This window comes from Fukomys damarensis, unplaced genomic scaffold (assembly GCF_012274545.1).
Source record: "Fukomys damarensis isolate Sample0158 unplaced genomic scaffold, DMR_v1.0_HiC HiC_scaffold_37, whole genome shotgun sequence".
Lineage (NCBI taxonomy): Eukaryota > Metazoa > Chordata > Mammalia > Rodentia > Bathyergidae > Fukomys > Fukomys damarensis.
This window is the reverse complement of record NW_022900949.1, coordinates 68393437-68408254: the sequence shown is the minus strand read 5'-3', so window position 1 is coordinate 68408254 and position 14818 is coordinate 68393437.

Sequence of the window (14818 nt, the reverse complement as noted above, 5' to 3'; positions counted from 1 at the left end):
CTGGGAAAGTTCCCACGCACAACTGAGGACAAAGTTGATGGTCAGGGGCTGCTGTCACCATCTAACCTCAGAGGCGAGTTGAGAGAATGTGAAAGCCTGAGCCCACAGCGTCGTAGGATTGGGCAACACAGGCAGCAGCTGTGCTGGAGGCAATGTTTCTCTGCTGAAGGCAGTAGTCACAGCCACGTTGTGATTATATTACAGAAACAGGCATACTTGACAACGGGTGAGGCAAGTGTGAACAAGCTTCAAACATGTAATACAAAAACTCTACACATAAATTACTCTTTGGTGATGTGATCATTGTCTCCTTATTTGTGAATTTATGTATACTCAGGTACAGCTGGTTGGAGAACCCTTGAAAATAGACCTTTGATTGTGTACACTGGCATAAGGTGAAACAAAGCAGAGTTGATTATATTGAATGAGTTAAGCGTGAAAATTCTCTGTAAATAACTCTGAGCTAAAGTATTCTGGTTTCCATAACAACTTTGTGTACTTATTCTCTGGCAGTATTTCTAATCCTGCCATGGGATACAGAATAATACTCACTTGCACAGGGGAGATGAATGTGTAGGCAAATGAAGCTGTCCCTTGAGTTATGACCGGCCTGATGTGAACAACTTGGGTTACGACTGGAATTTTAGTTTTAACTTATGAACAAAATCTTGAGTTTCAACAGTAAAACGGAACTAGCACTATGACTGAACCATCTTCTTCCTCCAATATGACTAAGTGGCAGCAAAAACTAGCTGAAAAAAAGACAAGGATCAAAGACAGAACTAGTTTCTATTGCTTTTGAATTTTTATCTCTGTTAAATTACCTCAATTTCACTTAAGCATGCTGTAGTTGGCTACTGTTACTTAAAATCAAGAGTTTTAAATCATGCTCATTTAATAAGATTCAACTTCTGTTAAGACAAGAAAAGGATTTCCAGCATCACAGCAATATAGCAATTGCTAAGTGTTGTTCTCAAGATACTTGACGACATTTTTTGATGAGAGACAAAAGTTGGAAGGGTAAGTAAAAGAAGTTATCCTTATCATAGAAGACATGATGATAAAAATCATGACAATGAAGTTTTTCCAATTATAAATAATGAAATAATATAATTAAGTGACTGTAAGCTTTAAGAAACAGTTGTAAAAGACAATGAAAGAAAATATTACATGTATAGATCAGGTGTGGTAGTGCACACCTGTAATCCCAGTACTTGGGGGGCTGAGGAAGGAAAATTGCTGTGAATTCATGGTTACCCTGGGCTACATAGTGAGTCTGGGCCAGCCTGAACTACAAGGTGAGACCCTGTCTCAAAACATCAAAATAAACAAATAAACAAGTAAATGCAAACAATTAAAATAGGAAATTAGCAGCTTAATTGTTTTTTTTTTTTTTTTACTGGGGATCGAATTTGGGTCCTTACCTTGCAAGACAGGTGGCAGAACCACTGAGCTAAATCCCTGGCCCTAGCAGCTTAATTTTAAAAAGAGAAAATACTACATTTAAAAAGAAAAAAAGATGTTAGGAATAAACTTAATAAGACACATACAAAAGCTATATGAAAATACAGAAAGATCTGGGTGCTACAGCTACACTCAGTCCCTAATATTTTAGCTCACCGATCTCAAGTATGGAAATATTTTATTTGATTTGTGTTTCTTTTAAAGAAAAATCTGGAACAAGAAAACTGGCATATCAAGCCAGGTGTGGTGGCCCATGCCTGCAATCTCAGCACTTGGGAGGCTGAGGCAAGAGGAATGCCATGAGTTCTTGGCCAGCCTGGACTACATAGAGAGTTCAAGTCTGACCTGAACTACATAATGAGACCCTGTCTCAAAAAACAAAATGAAAACAAAAAAACAAAAACCCCAACTCCCAAACAAACAACAAAGACAACCTGGCATATCAAAATCTTGGAAGAAATGCCCAAAGTCACTAATGTCATCAATTCTTCCTAGGTTAACACAAATTAATATTATCTTAACAAAATACAAACAGGTTTTTTAAAAATAGGGCAAGATGGTTCTAAAATTCATGTAGAAAAATATACAAATAGGATATTAAAAAAAACTGGAAAAGAAAAGTAATGAGGTAAATGATGTCAGAATATAAGGCTAAAACAATTTTTAAAGTATAGTACTGGCACACGAAGAGTCAGAAAAATAAATGTAAAAATACAAAGCTTAGAAATGGACTAAAATATATACAAAAATGTAGTAGATTGTAAAAGTGACATCTTGAGCTGGGCATAGTGGCACATGCCTATAGTCCCAGCATTTGGGAGGCTGAGGCAGAAGGATTGCTGCAAGTTCAAGGCCAGCCTGGGCTACATAGTGAGTTCAAGGCCAGCCTGAAATAGGGTGAGACCCCGTCTTGAAACAAAAAACAAACAACAACAACAAAACAAAACAAAAAAGGGCATCTTGCATTAATGGGAAATAAAATACTATTTAAATAATAGTGTTGGATTACCCAAGTAGTCACTCTGAGGAAGAAAACATGGAGTCATAGTTTTTACTTTACATTACAAAAAATGAAAAATGAGTCAAAGATTTAAATATAAAAATAGAACCATAAAAGCATTAGTCTTCTAACACTTATTCAGATACTTTTATAATCTCAAGTGATAAACTTTTCAGCGGCCAATGAATAAATAATTCTGAGTTCAAACAAGAAAACATGATTAATTAAACTGCATTTTAAAAGGTTTATTAAAAATAGAGTTAGATTCTAAAATGTACCAATAAACTCAATAAAATTAAAAAAAAAGAGGTACATTATCCCAACAATGAATGTAACTGTACTGTATCCCTAAAATGTACCAATAAACTCAATAAAATTAAAAAAAATAGAGTTAGATTAAGTGCAAGAAAAAAGAAATAGGTAGATGGTACATACTAATGGAGAAACAAAGACAAAAATAATGTTACAAGAAACCTGCATACATCAGGAAAGACCTGGGTGCTACAATCAGTGACTAATATTTTAGCTCTCTTATCTCTACTAGCTTTCAAAGATAGAAATAATCTATCTGATTCAATTTTTTTTGGGAGGGTGGTTTTGAGATAGAGTCTCACTATGTAGTTGAGACTGACCTGGAACTCACTATGTAGCCCAGGCTGGTCTCGAACTCACAGCGATCCTTCTGCCTCAGCCTCCTGAGTGCTGGGATAACAGGCGTGCACCACCATGCCCGGCTAATTTATCTGATTCTTATTTCTTTACCAAAGTATGGTATTCTCCCTATTATAGCTTAGCCCTTCAGTTTCCTTTAAAAAGCTTGAAATAATTATAAAATTTTAATTTAAACATATTTTCTGATTTATGTTATAAGACATATGGCATAATGTGATAAATACAAGATAATAATTTTATGTCACATGGTAGTGTTATCAAGAAATGCCTCATAATTTGCAGTCCTTCATAATATGATATTGAAGATATACTCCTAAGTGAAATAAATAAGGCACATGTGTAAATACTGAATAGTTTCTCTGGTGTGAATAATCTGCAATAATACAGAAGATCCTAATAAGATTACTGACATTGAGAAATGGGAAGAAAGGAGCTAAAGGTGTAGGGAAGGTGGGATGGGTAGGGGAAAGGGAATAAGGGAAAAGAAAAACAATGTGAGGTAATGAAAAGATGGAAATAAAGTGTTTGTAGATGGGGAGGGGAGGAGGGGATGAAGGGAGGGCAGGGGCAAGGGGAACAAATGAGAACCAAGACCTGTCATGTAGAGGTACAAGATCCCAACAATGAATGTAACTGTACTGTATCCCTAAAATGTACCAATAAACTCAATTAAAGCTGAAAAAAAATAATATTTACCTTAGATGTATTAGCGTTCATAAGAAAAATGTCTGTGTTCTCAAAGAAAATTTAGAATTTAAATACATTCTTTAGATACAAAAAGTCAATGCTACTTTATGGGAAATAATTGAAAGCATCTTTTTAAAAATGTATAATTGTATTTTATTATTACAAATTTAAAAAAAATTGTCGTAAGATGGATTTAAAGACCTGATGATCTTTTTAGTATGTGGTGTCTGATTAAGTAGTTTTATAGAGGTATATGAGACTTTTCAATTCTAAGAAACTCCTTGACCATATACTTTGATTAGCAAGGAACTAGAAGCTATCTGGAGATTATTGTTCCTGTCTACAATAAAGTGTGAGACACTGGTGTACGTGATACCATAGTTTAGAAATACCAGAAAGACTTCTCATGACTGCTAAATTTTTCCACTCATTTATTTCAGTTTCCAAACTTTCATTTTCATTGAAGTATTGTGGTTTCCGAAGTTACTCTATTTTATATAAATTTTTTTTTTTTTAACAAGGCTAATATTCTTGAATGTGTTTATTTAAGTTTTCTAAATGATAGCTGGTTACTGAGCATTGGCCATACAAGACAAGAAATTTTATGTGTTGGAGAGGGAACGTCACAATTTAAGGAGGACAGTCATGCACAGATACAATATTACAAAATTGAGGAACAAGAAGTTGTATTATACTACATTACATTACAGAACACAAAGGAGAGAATTATTTGTCTCCAGTGTGGTGCCTTCTCTCCTGTTTTAGGGCCTACTCATTATTTATCATATTGGTTCAGAGTTCAGGCTCTGATATCATTGGACTTGTATTCAAATCCCAGTTCCAAAGCCCAAGAAATCTGCTCTATCTCTCAGTAACTACATGAGTTTGGATCAGTTATTTAATTTCTTTGAGCCATAGTTTAATCACCTGCCACAATAAACATAATACTAGGACCTAAGGTTGCCATGAGGGTTAATAAAGCAATGTGTAAAAGAACTTGGTACAATGTTTCCGTTGTTGCTGCTATTGTTATTGTTATTAGTGAGAGGTGCAGAGAAAGCATTGAAAAAGTTGGGAACATTTTGAGGATACTTGTCCTCTGGAGGTAGAATTGAATAGAAAGAACAATTTTGGAAACAAAAATGAGAAAGTTTTGGGAATAAACTTTACTTAATTAAAAATTGTACTTCTCACTGAGTAGGAAGAGGCCAAAGAATAAGAAGTAGAATCATTATGAAGAAGCGGGTGAAGAGGTAAGACAGAGAAGAAAAGCTAAGTAAACATAGTAAAGGCCAAAATAGCAATCAACTCTAGCATTTCTCAGTGTGTGTACTTTCCATTACTTTATTGTTATTCCTACTCTCTAACACATCTAATGTCTTTAATTTGATCATCTCGGCACATAGCAAATGGAATTAAGCAGTTCTCTGCTCTCTTTATTTTTGGAAATGAACGAAGTAGCAGGTGCATCTCATTAAGTTGCTAAGATTGATAAGACTTAACTATAAGCAGGATGGAAACTGGGAGAACTTCCAGATGATAGAGCTCATGCCAAATTAAAAGACTCTTTCAAGGAAGTGTAATTGTGCAGTTGATGGTTGGAATAACCTGATGCTTGATACAGGAAATAAGCAGTGAACAGGAAAGAAATCTACAGTTAGGAAAACAAGCAGCAAAAACAGTAGTTTTAAAATACAGATTATTGTCATCTGAAAAAATAGTAGGCTAATTGAAATAGAAAATTTTTGTGTTAGTTGGAGTGTTTTATATTAATAAAGAACTTGAAAATTAAATTCTATCTTTAACCCATTTAATAAAATCAAACACATCATTCTTAGTAGTCTTCCCTTCTGGTGGCCTTGTGATTGTCTTATCCCTTCTTACGTCTAAGTTGTAGAGCAAACTTACATTTTCATCAGATCTCCGAAGATTAGGACAGTGATTTCAGATCTTCTGTGTTCTCATCTTTTCTGTTCAGTGTTCCACATTCTGTAGATTTTCCTTTTCTGCTTGAAGAATGTTTTTGATCCTGCAGTCTACAGGAGGTTGGGGTCAATCAAGTACAAAGTGTCAGTGGCTCCCAATGAGGTCTCTGATAGCTGCCTTTTTTTTTTTGTACAGGAGATTAAACTCAGGACGTTGTACTTGTGAGGCAGGCATGCTAACACTGAGCTAAATTCCCAGCCCATGGCTGCCTTCTTTCTGAATTCAAAGATAAGAATTGATATAGGAATTTCAGATGATTTTTTTTTCCTGGTACTGGGGATGAAACTCAGGACCTTGTGCTTGTGAGGCAGGCGTGGCACAACTGAGATAAATCCCTGGCTGATATAGGAATTTCAAATTCCACTGTAGAGTTTCCATGTGAAAAAATGGGGAGCACAAGCTAAAAACTGTCAAAACATAGTCCATAGGTGGCTACCTGCTCGATTTACACTAAAGTCTTCCTGTAAATATATTTTAGTTTAAACTGTTAATATTTTTATTAAAGTACTGCAAAGGAAGCTACCTGTAAGTGATCTCACATCTTCCTATATATTTTGCTTTTTCTTTTTTTTTTTTTTTAATTTGTAAATCAGGGATCGAACTCAGGACCTCGTGCTTTCAAGGCAGGAGATGGCACCACTGAGCTAAATCCCTGGCCCTGGATCACTCAATCTTAACCTACATAAATGTGAACTTGTATATTTTCCTTTCCAAATTTTCTCTTCTTTTATTATTCAGTTTTCTCTGGCTCCTTAATGGTACTGCAAATAACTTAGCTGCTCAAGCCAGAAACCGGAGAGTCACCTTTAATTCTTCAGATTGACTTCCATCAACAAGCTCTTATAATCTGAACTCCCAAATATTTCTTAACTCTGTCCATTTCATTCCACTGCTGCAGACTTTGCTCTGGGTCACTTTGCTCTGGGTCAATATTTTCATCTTGAATTGTTGCAACAATCACCTAATCAATCTCCTTATTTTCACTTCTGTCTTTTTTTTTTTAATCTATTTTCTACTCAGTTGAAAGGGTGGGTCTCTTAAAATGGAAATATAATTATGTAACTTATGCACTTGAAATTCCTAATTGTTTTTCACAACCTGAACTTTTACTGATTTAAGACCCTATCTTAGTGATTCACAGACACAGAAGAATGTTTAAAAATCATTTGAACTCACTAAAACACATATTCCTTTACGCAACTCCCAGAAAATCTTATTCTTTGCTTGGGCCGAGAATATGAATTTCTAACAAGCTCTCCGATTTGGCTGATGCAGTCAGTCATAGACTACATTTTGAGTAGCAATGCTCAAGTTCAGCCTCACCTTCTACTGTTCTTCGTCCTTCTTCCCATTCCAGCTGCATTTGGTTTCTTTCTTTTCTTCCAGTATGCTAGCTTTGTACCAATCTTAGGGCCTCTGAACAGGTTGTTCGATATTATTCAATACTATCTGCTCTATCTTCTTTTGGTAACATCGTTCCACTTTCGTTACCTCTTTCCTTTGGTGTATGGTCAGTCTGATGGCATGGTTACTCAAGGCACTCTGGTCAAGGGATGGGCACGGGTTATACGGTAGGCCAGTGGAAGCCTCCTAAGAATTTGAATTGTGAGCCAAGTGATGCACATGGCTGCAGAGGTACTGACAGGATGAGACTATGGATAAGGTGGACTAGTTAGAGACACTGGTTTGTGATCTTTGTTACACTGTACTTCAAGTACTCTTCTAATCCTTAGGGGCTCCATGTCCTTCAGATAAATTTCCTTTTTTCAACCTAAATTTATCAGAGTTGGTGCCTGTGGCTCACAATCAAGGAATCCTCATTCCCCAAGTCTTCAGCTTCTGTAAGTTTTTCAGAGAGGTTTTATTTAGTCACTTTTCTGTTGTTAAGACAAAACACTCAACACCTGCAATTTAATACACTTTCAGTGTTGTAATACATTCCCAGAGTAAACACTATTCGGTGGCAGTGAGAAAGAACCAGGTCCAATCCTACTCTTCCCATCTGAAGTCACAGGAGCATTTTCTCACCGAAATCAGCACTCTGCTCCTACTCATTGACCCGAACGAGGCCCAGGGTGACTACAGCTCTTCCCACAACTCTGTTTGCCCTACTAACTGACCTTTAGGCCATAGATCACTCCTGCAGTCCTGACAAGAGCCTTGGCTCAACCAACAACCACGACACCCCTCCACCAACCCAGGCCACTGCTGCCTTCTCTCTGAAGAGCAGTAGAAGACCACATGTGCCTGCCAGGTTAAAGATCAGGGAGATACCAGGGCCCTTTGCCATTATCTTTGAAATCCCCAAGTTCAGTGGGCCACAGTCAACACTGCTGCTCCTCCTGGAAACTCCTTGAGAGTGCTGGCAGTTAGGACTTCTGTCCAACCACCACTGAGGAAATGGTGAGAGCTGTTAATCAAGGAACCAATTCCGCATCCTGTAAAGCTGTCACCATGACAGCTGAGTCTGTCCTAGATATCCCTTGGCCCGTCTGAGATATATTTGCCTTGGCTGTAGCAAGCTCAACATTTCCTATCCCATGTGAGTCTTCCCTGGAGCCACTCCAGGTGACACTGTGCCTTCCAGCACTATTTTAAAAGTCCCCAAACAGGTCAGCAAAATTCAAGAGTCTGCTTGTGTGTGCTCTGCATTCCCTCACGCTCCCTCAAGTGTACTAAGCCCTGCGCTGCAGCACAGGTCCCAGTAAAAGCCTTGTCCGGGTGGCCTTATTGATTGTTATTCCAGGTAAAGTGGGTTGTATTAAGAGACAGCTGGTAGCACCAAGGACTGACAATTAGCTCTGAAGAGCTCCTAAGAGGAGCAGAGCAGTAACTGAGAGTGGTAGAGACAAGTGAAGAATGCAGAGACCTGTGGTAACCACTGGAGACCTGTGGAAGAGTTTAAGAAAAGCATCAGAAGCTCCAAGGAATGTTTCAGAAAGTCTTTGCTGCTGAGGATCTTATAGAGGTGGCTCAGCAGTGGAAATCAATATGGAGATATCTTAAACAACTAGGATTAAAAGTCCCACTTGACCCAGCTATTCCTCTGCTGGATATCTTCCCAAAAGAATTAAAAGAATCTGCCGACACCTCACTTGCAAATTCAAGGTCCCGAGTTTGATCTCCGGTACCAAAATGAATGAATGAATGAATGAATAAATAAATAAAGAAAGAAAAGAAAAGAATCATACCACAGTGATATATGCTCACCCATGTTTATAGTGACACAGTTTTTAATAGCTAAAACTTGGAAACAGCCCACTTGCCCATCAACTGGAGACTGAATAATGAAGATGTGTTTTTGAAAATAAAATGGAGTATGCCAGGTGTGGTGCATGCCTGTAATCCCAGTACTTGGGAGGCTGACTCAGGAGGATCGCTGTGAGTTCGAAACCTTTATGTCCTTTATGAGCCTGGGCTACATAGTGAGTTCCAGATCAGTCTCAACTACATACTGAGACCCTGTCTCAAAAAAAATAAATAAATAAAATAAAATAAATGGAGTACTCCTCAGCCATAAAGAATGAAAAACTAGAGACACCTATAGCTAAGTGGATGCACATTGAGGCCACACTCTTAAGTGAAATTAATGGGACACATGTGTAAATACTGAATAGTTTCTCTGGTATGAAAAATTAAAATTGTAAATAAGGATCAAATGTATAACTGATATTGTATAATAGGAAGAAAAGGTCTAAAGAAGTAGGGGAAGTGGGAAGGGTAGAGGAAAGGTAAGAAGGAAAAACAAAAAATATGAGAAAAGGAAAAACATGGGAATAAAGTCTTTGTAAATAGGGAAGGGTGGAGGGGGTGAAGGGAGGGCAGGGGAATGGGAAAAAATGAGAGCCAAGATGCATCATGTAAAGGTACAAGATCCCAGTGATGAATGTAATTGTATTGTATACTTAACACATACCAATAAACTTAATGAAAAAAAGAAAAGCTCAGAGATATAACTCTAAATGTTAAGAGCCACTGGTACTAAAACCTGGAGCTGTTATTATCAGGGAGCAGCACTTTCTAATTTGTCATGTTTATCCAAATTGAGCAAGAACTCTCAGCTGATTGGTAATGACTTGGAAGACAACAGGGTGATCTTCCCTTTTAGGACACCATGAAGAATAGGGCAGATAACAGTGATGGTTGTCTGCAGGTTCAAGAACCAGCCCACATTTGATGCTCATTTTACACGCAGCATAAATATACACTAGATGATTAGAGTAGAATTTCTTAAAAGTTCTAATAGTCTAAGTTTGGCAATACTTCATCCTCTTTGAATATTTTATTCAAAGTGAGATTAACATAATTTTTCTTGCTTGTACTGTCTTTGTCAATTTTGGTATAAGGTTATCTTGCCCTGCTGGAATTAGTTGGATAGCTTTCTCTTTTGATTATTCGAAATGTGGAGAGGACCGTAGTATTGATTATGCCCAAAGCAGACTGTGAAGAGTTAACCCCACAGTTGGCTTGTTTATAGAAACGAGTCTGGCTGAAGCCTACATGCCGAGGTCAGAGTAACTCACACCCCAATTCGGTTTTCACAACTAAACCTTCAGACTAGAAGGACAATGTTCTAATTACAGCCATATATTTGGTCTACTGTGTTCCCAATTTGAGAATGCTTTGTCTTGTCCTTTATGAGCCTTGTTTATATTAATTTCCATAGAAACCCCATGTTGCCTTTACCCCAGCTGATTGCCAATAAAAGTCAGTGCCTGGGACTGTGCAGCGCCTTTGTCGGTTGCACTGGCATTGGTTGTCCTGGCACCATGCTTTCTGTCTCTTAGTTCTGTCTCCCAGTGCATTCTTTTTCTCAGGCCTGCTTTGCACACTGGGCAGGTGGGTACTGGTACCCAGCGACAGGAGAACTACTCTAATAACTGGTGCCCAATGTGGGGCTTGAACCATGAGCAATCACCTGCTCAATGAAGCTACTCAGAATAAAAAGGAAACAATTTAAAATGAAAGTAACAAGATCTAATTGAGCTTGTGGAGGGAGCCGTACCCTTCCCTCTTTTGTTTATGTAATTGGGCCTTTAGGGAAAGGTGAGTAGATCCAACAATGGTTTGGCCCCATAAGTTATCCAATGTATCTATGTCCACTAGAACTTATAATGTGCAATACTTTTTTATAAAGAGCATCTCCAACTGGATAGGGGAAAAAGGTCATAGTTTCAATCCAAGTGCTTTAAGATCAGAAGGGTGGATGGAGGTAAGATTGCAGTTAGGGACTCTCTTCAGGGAGCTAATTTAGTAGGCCTTAAATAAAAATCATGTTGCAATTTGACTCTATATAAACTCCCAGTATAAAGTCAGTCTGGTGGATTTTGGTAAAAAAGATCTAGCACATTTGTTAAACTGTTCTTAAAGGACTAAAATAGTCATTGTAACCTGCTGGCTCTTAGACCTTTTTACAAATGGAGGCTATCTGTAAATCTGATATTTGTCATAATTTTTGTTAGCTGTAAAAAGATTAAAAATTTAATAATTTTAAAAAACAATTTTAGCTAAAAAATTTTAAAACTCTTATAGAGGTCTATACATTTTACCATACTTTTTTTTTAACTTGACCTATTATAGGGGTGAGTCACTAGTGTAGTTGGAAACTGTCAGTAGGGGTCAGCAATTCTTATATCCAGCTTTATTATTATGGTCTTAATTTTATATATCTTGGGATTATACTTTTCTACTGGGTGTTTGAGGCCACGTTAAGGTGAGGCTCATATTAATTAAAATTAACCTCTTGCTGTCTATCTATCAAGGTTAATTAAGTCTCCACAGGCATTACTCTAAACCTTGTATAGAGCCTTTCAGCTCCGTCAGTGTCAGCCATCAGAATGTGTCATGGCCTTGCTTGACCAAATTGCTTTTTGTGAAAGCATGGGAGATTTTCCCTACAAGTGACACTCCTTTGGCACACTTTTAACTTTTATCTTTTTGGTGTCCAATAAACTTCTTATTTAGGAGGTTGGGTGACTTACCAAAGTTATAGGATCTTGTAGAAACTGTTCTACCATGTCCTGGGTTGTTTGTAGACCTTGAAGGCAAAGTGCCAAAATATTGGCTGTTTTCTTAGCCCAGTTACTTTTCTAGTTCTGGTCTTTAAACTTGAGTTGTTGAGCACCTAGAAGAGAAGATTAGTGACATTAGCATTGCAGTGGGAATAGCGAGTTTAATTATTATAATTTACCTGGATATCAAGCACTTTAAAATATAAAATATAGTTAGAAAACTTATTTTTTAATCAATCATGGTTGTTCTAGTAGTTTAATTACTGTAAAATGTTAGCAGAAAAAAACTTCAAATCAAGAGTCACACATATGTTAGCATGACAGTTATGATGACATTATCTTTGTAACATACTTAAATGTCCATCTTAATATAAAATAGTCATTGTTAAATCCACTCCTCCAAAATTTCTCATCTAATTTGTTATCCTTTGATAGGCTACCACCTAAAGAAAATACATCAGGCTATATGTAGCTGTTAGCATAAGTAGCTGGAGTGTAAGAGAGAGGTAAATACCTGATTCAAATATATTAGAAAAGCTATATAGTCAGAAAGAATGGATTCATTTAGTAAATCAGAAAATTAACAATAATAATTATCATACATATATATATGAAACCTTATGCCCTTTAATTAAATTTGGTTCCAAACGCAGCTTTTCAATAAAACCTTGTGATTTTTTTCCCACACACAAAATTTTTTTTTTTTAGTTTATTGGTGCATTTTAGGTATACAGTACAGTTACATTCATCATTGGGATCCTGTACCTTTACATGACAGGTCTTGGTTCTCATTTTTCCCCCTTATTCCTGCCCTCCCTTGGCCCCCTCCTCCCCTCCTCATTTACAAACACTTTATTTCCATTTTTTCAGTTTCTCATATTTTTTCTTTTCCCTTATTACCTTTCCCCTACTCTTCCCACTTTCCCTACACCTTTAGCCCTTTACTTCCTATTTCACATTATTAATGATCTCATTAGGATCCTGTGTACTATTATAGTTTTTTACAACAGAGAAACTATTCGGTATTTCAGTTAAAGAAATCTCTGTATGAACATTAAAAATAGGGAATCCTAAAATAAAACTAAAAAGGAAAGTAAAAGAGAAAAGGCAATGATGTAAGATTAAAATAATCCTTAATTCTGAAGATGAAAATGGTACCTTAACATATTTAAATTGCTTCTTGCTCTTGTAGTCTTATCTTATTCTTTTTCTTTCATTATTTAGAGAATACTTTATTAGTTTCTGTAATCAAACCCACTTAGATATGACCTTACATATTTAGTACAGTGTGTTACCCCTGTACAAATGGAAAAAAATAAAAAATAAAATAAAAAATTAACATTTCTAGACCAATAATGGCTGTCCATTTCTGTACAATGCCAACTCAGCACAGTAAATTGGGATAACTTTTTCCAAAGTTGACAGCACCATTAAAGTTTCCCAAAATTCAATTTATATGTATATGTATATATATATTTATATTTATATAAAAAGACTAATAATAGCAGTATGTTATGCATCAATAGCAGCAACCAGCTGTTAAGATTTTAATGTGTCCTTTTTTCTTCTCTTCTCAGATTGCTACATTTTAAACTTTGACTGCCAATACAACAGTAATAACCTTCAGTTCTTCAACAGAGTACAGAAAGAGCAATATAATCACAATTCAAGAATCTGTAATATACAAGAAATTTTAAGCACATCAATGAAATATCAACTCAAATTGAAACTAAGATACATTTATGAAATAGTTAAAATGTGTAACTTGATTTCTCTTGTAAAATCTCTTGATGTCTGGTAGAGAACAGTTGCAGTTTCTTTGGCTTTGTTTTGGTTTCCAGACCTTTTCAGGCTGCATCAGGCTGATAACACAACACTGGCCTTTGGGCTCTTCAAAGCCTGGAGTGGTTTTTTTTTTTTTCCTCCCTCTCTCTAGATTGTGTTTTATGCTTTTCAGAGATTTCCTAGCTGTTTTCAATCCATTACTTATTTTCTCATTTTTATTCTTTCCAATTTGAGTGCAAGACCTGCTCAACCCTCTCTGAGTCTAACCATGATGTTCTATCCACACCCTCTGGTGCAGTAAACCTAGTAGTTCTCATGATTTTGCCCCCACCTCCTCTGCACCTGTGATCTTAGCAACTCAAGTACAGGGGGAGGCAGCTCAACCTCCTCTAGAGGGGAAGCACTGAGGTTTACCTGTAATGATGTCACATTTTCTGAGAGAGGTGAGTCCACCATGTGAAAGACAGCAGATATGGCAAGCAGTTGTTCTAAGACTGAAACTACACAGTTCTCACCAGCAGCTGATTGCCATGGAGCAGAAGTCTGAGCGGCTCCCAGACTCAGTCATTCAGGCCACAAAACAGAGCACACAAGACTCCAAGTTGTCAAGGCCTAAGTTAAAGTTTCAAGGGAGATAATTTTTCTTCCTGTTGAGCTGTCTGGATGTTATTTTTGACATGCTAAGTTCCACATCTAAAGTTCTTATTTGTTAAAAATTATGATTATGTTTAAGTATCTTTTGCAGCATTTATTTCTATACTGCAGGCCAACTTGGGCCAAAAGTGATTACCCTGTGTTTTAGTCCCAGCTGACTTACTACCTTTAATACCTTCTTGCATCTGAAGCACACACCTCTTTTTTTCCTGGGTTTTGTGCTTCTCCTTGACCTTGACTGTGTTGTTGTTTCTTTTCTTTCTTTTTCTTTTCTGAGTAGCTTCATTGAGCAGGTGATTGCTCATGGTTCAAGCCCCACATTGGGCACCAGTTATTAGAGTAGTTCTCCTGTCGCTGGGTACCAGTACCCACCTGCCCAGTGTGCAAAGCAGGCCTGAGAAAAAGAATGCACTGGGAGACAGAACTAAGAGACAGAAAGCATGGTGCCAGGACAACCAATGCCAGTGCAACCGACAAAGGCGCTGCACAGTCCCAGGCACTGACTTTTATTGGCAATCAGCTGGGGTAAAGGCAACATGGGGTTTCTATGGAAATTAAT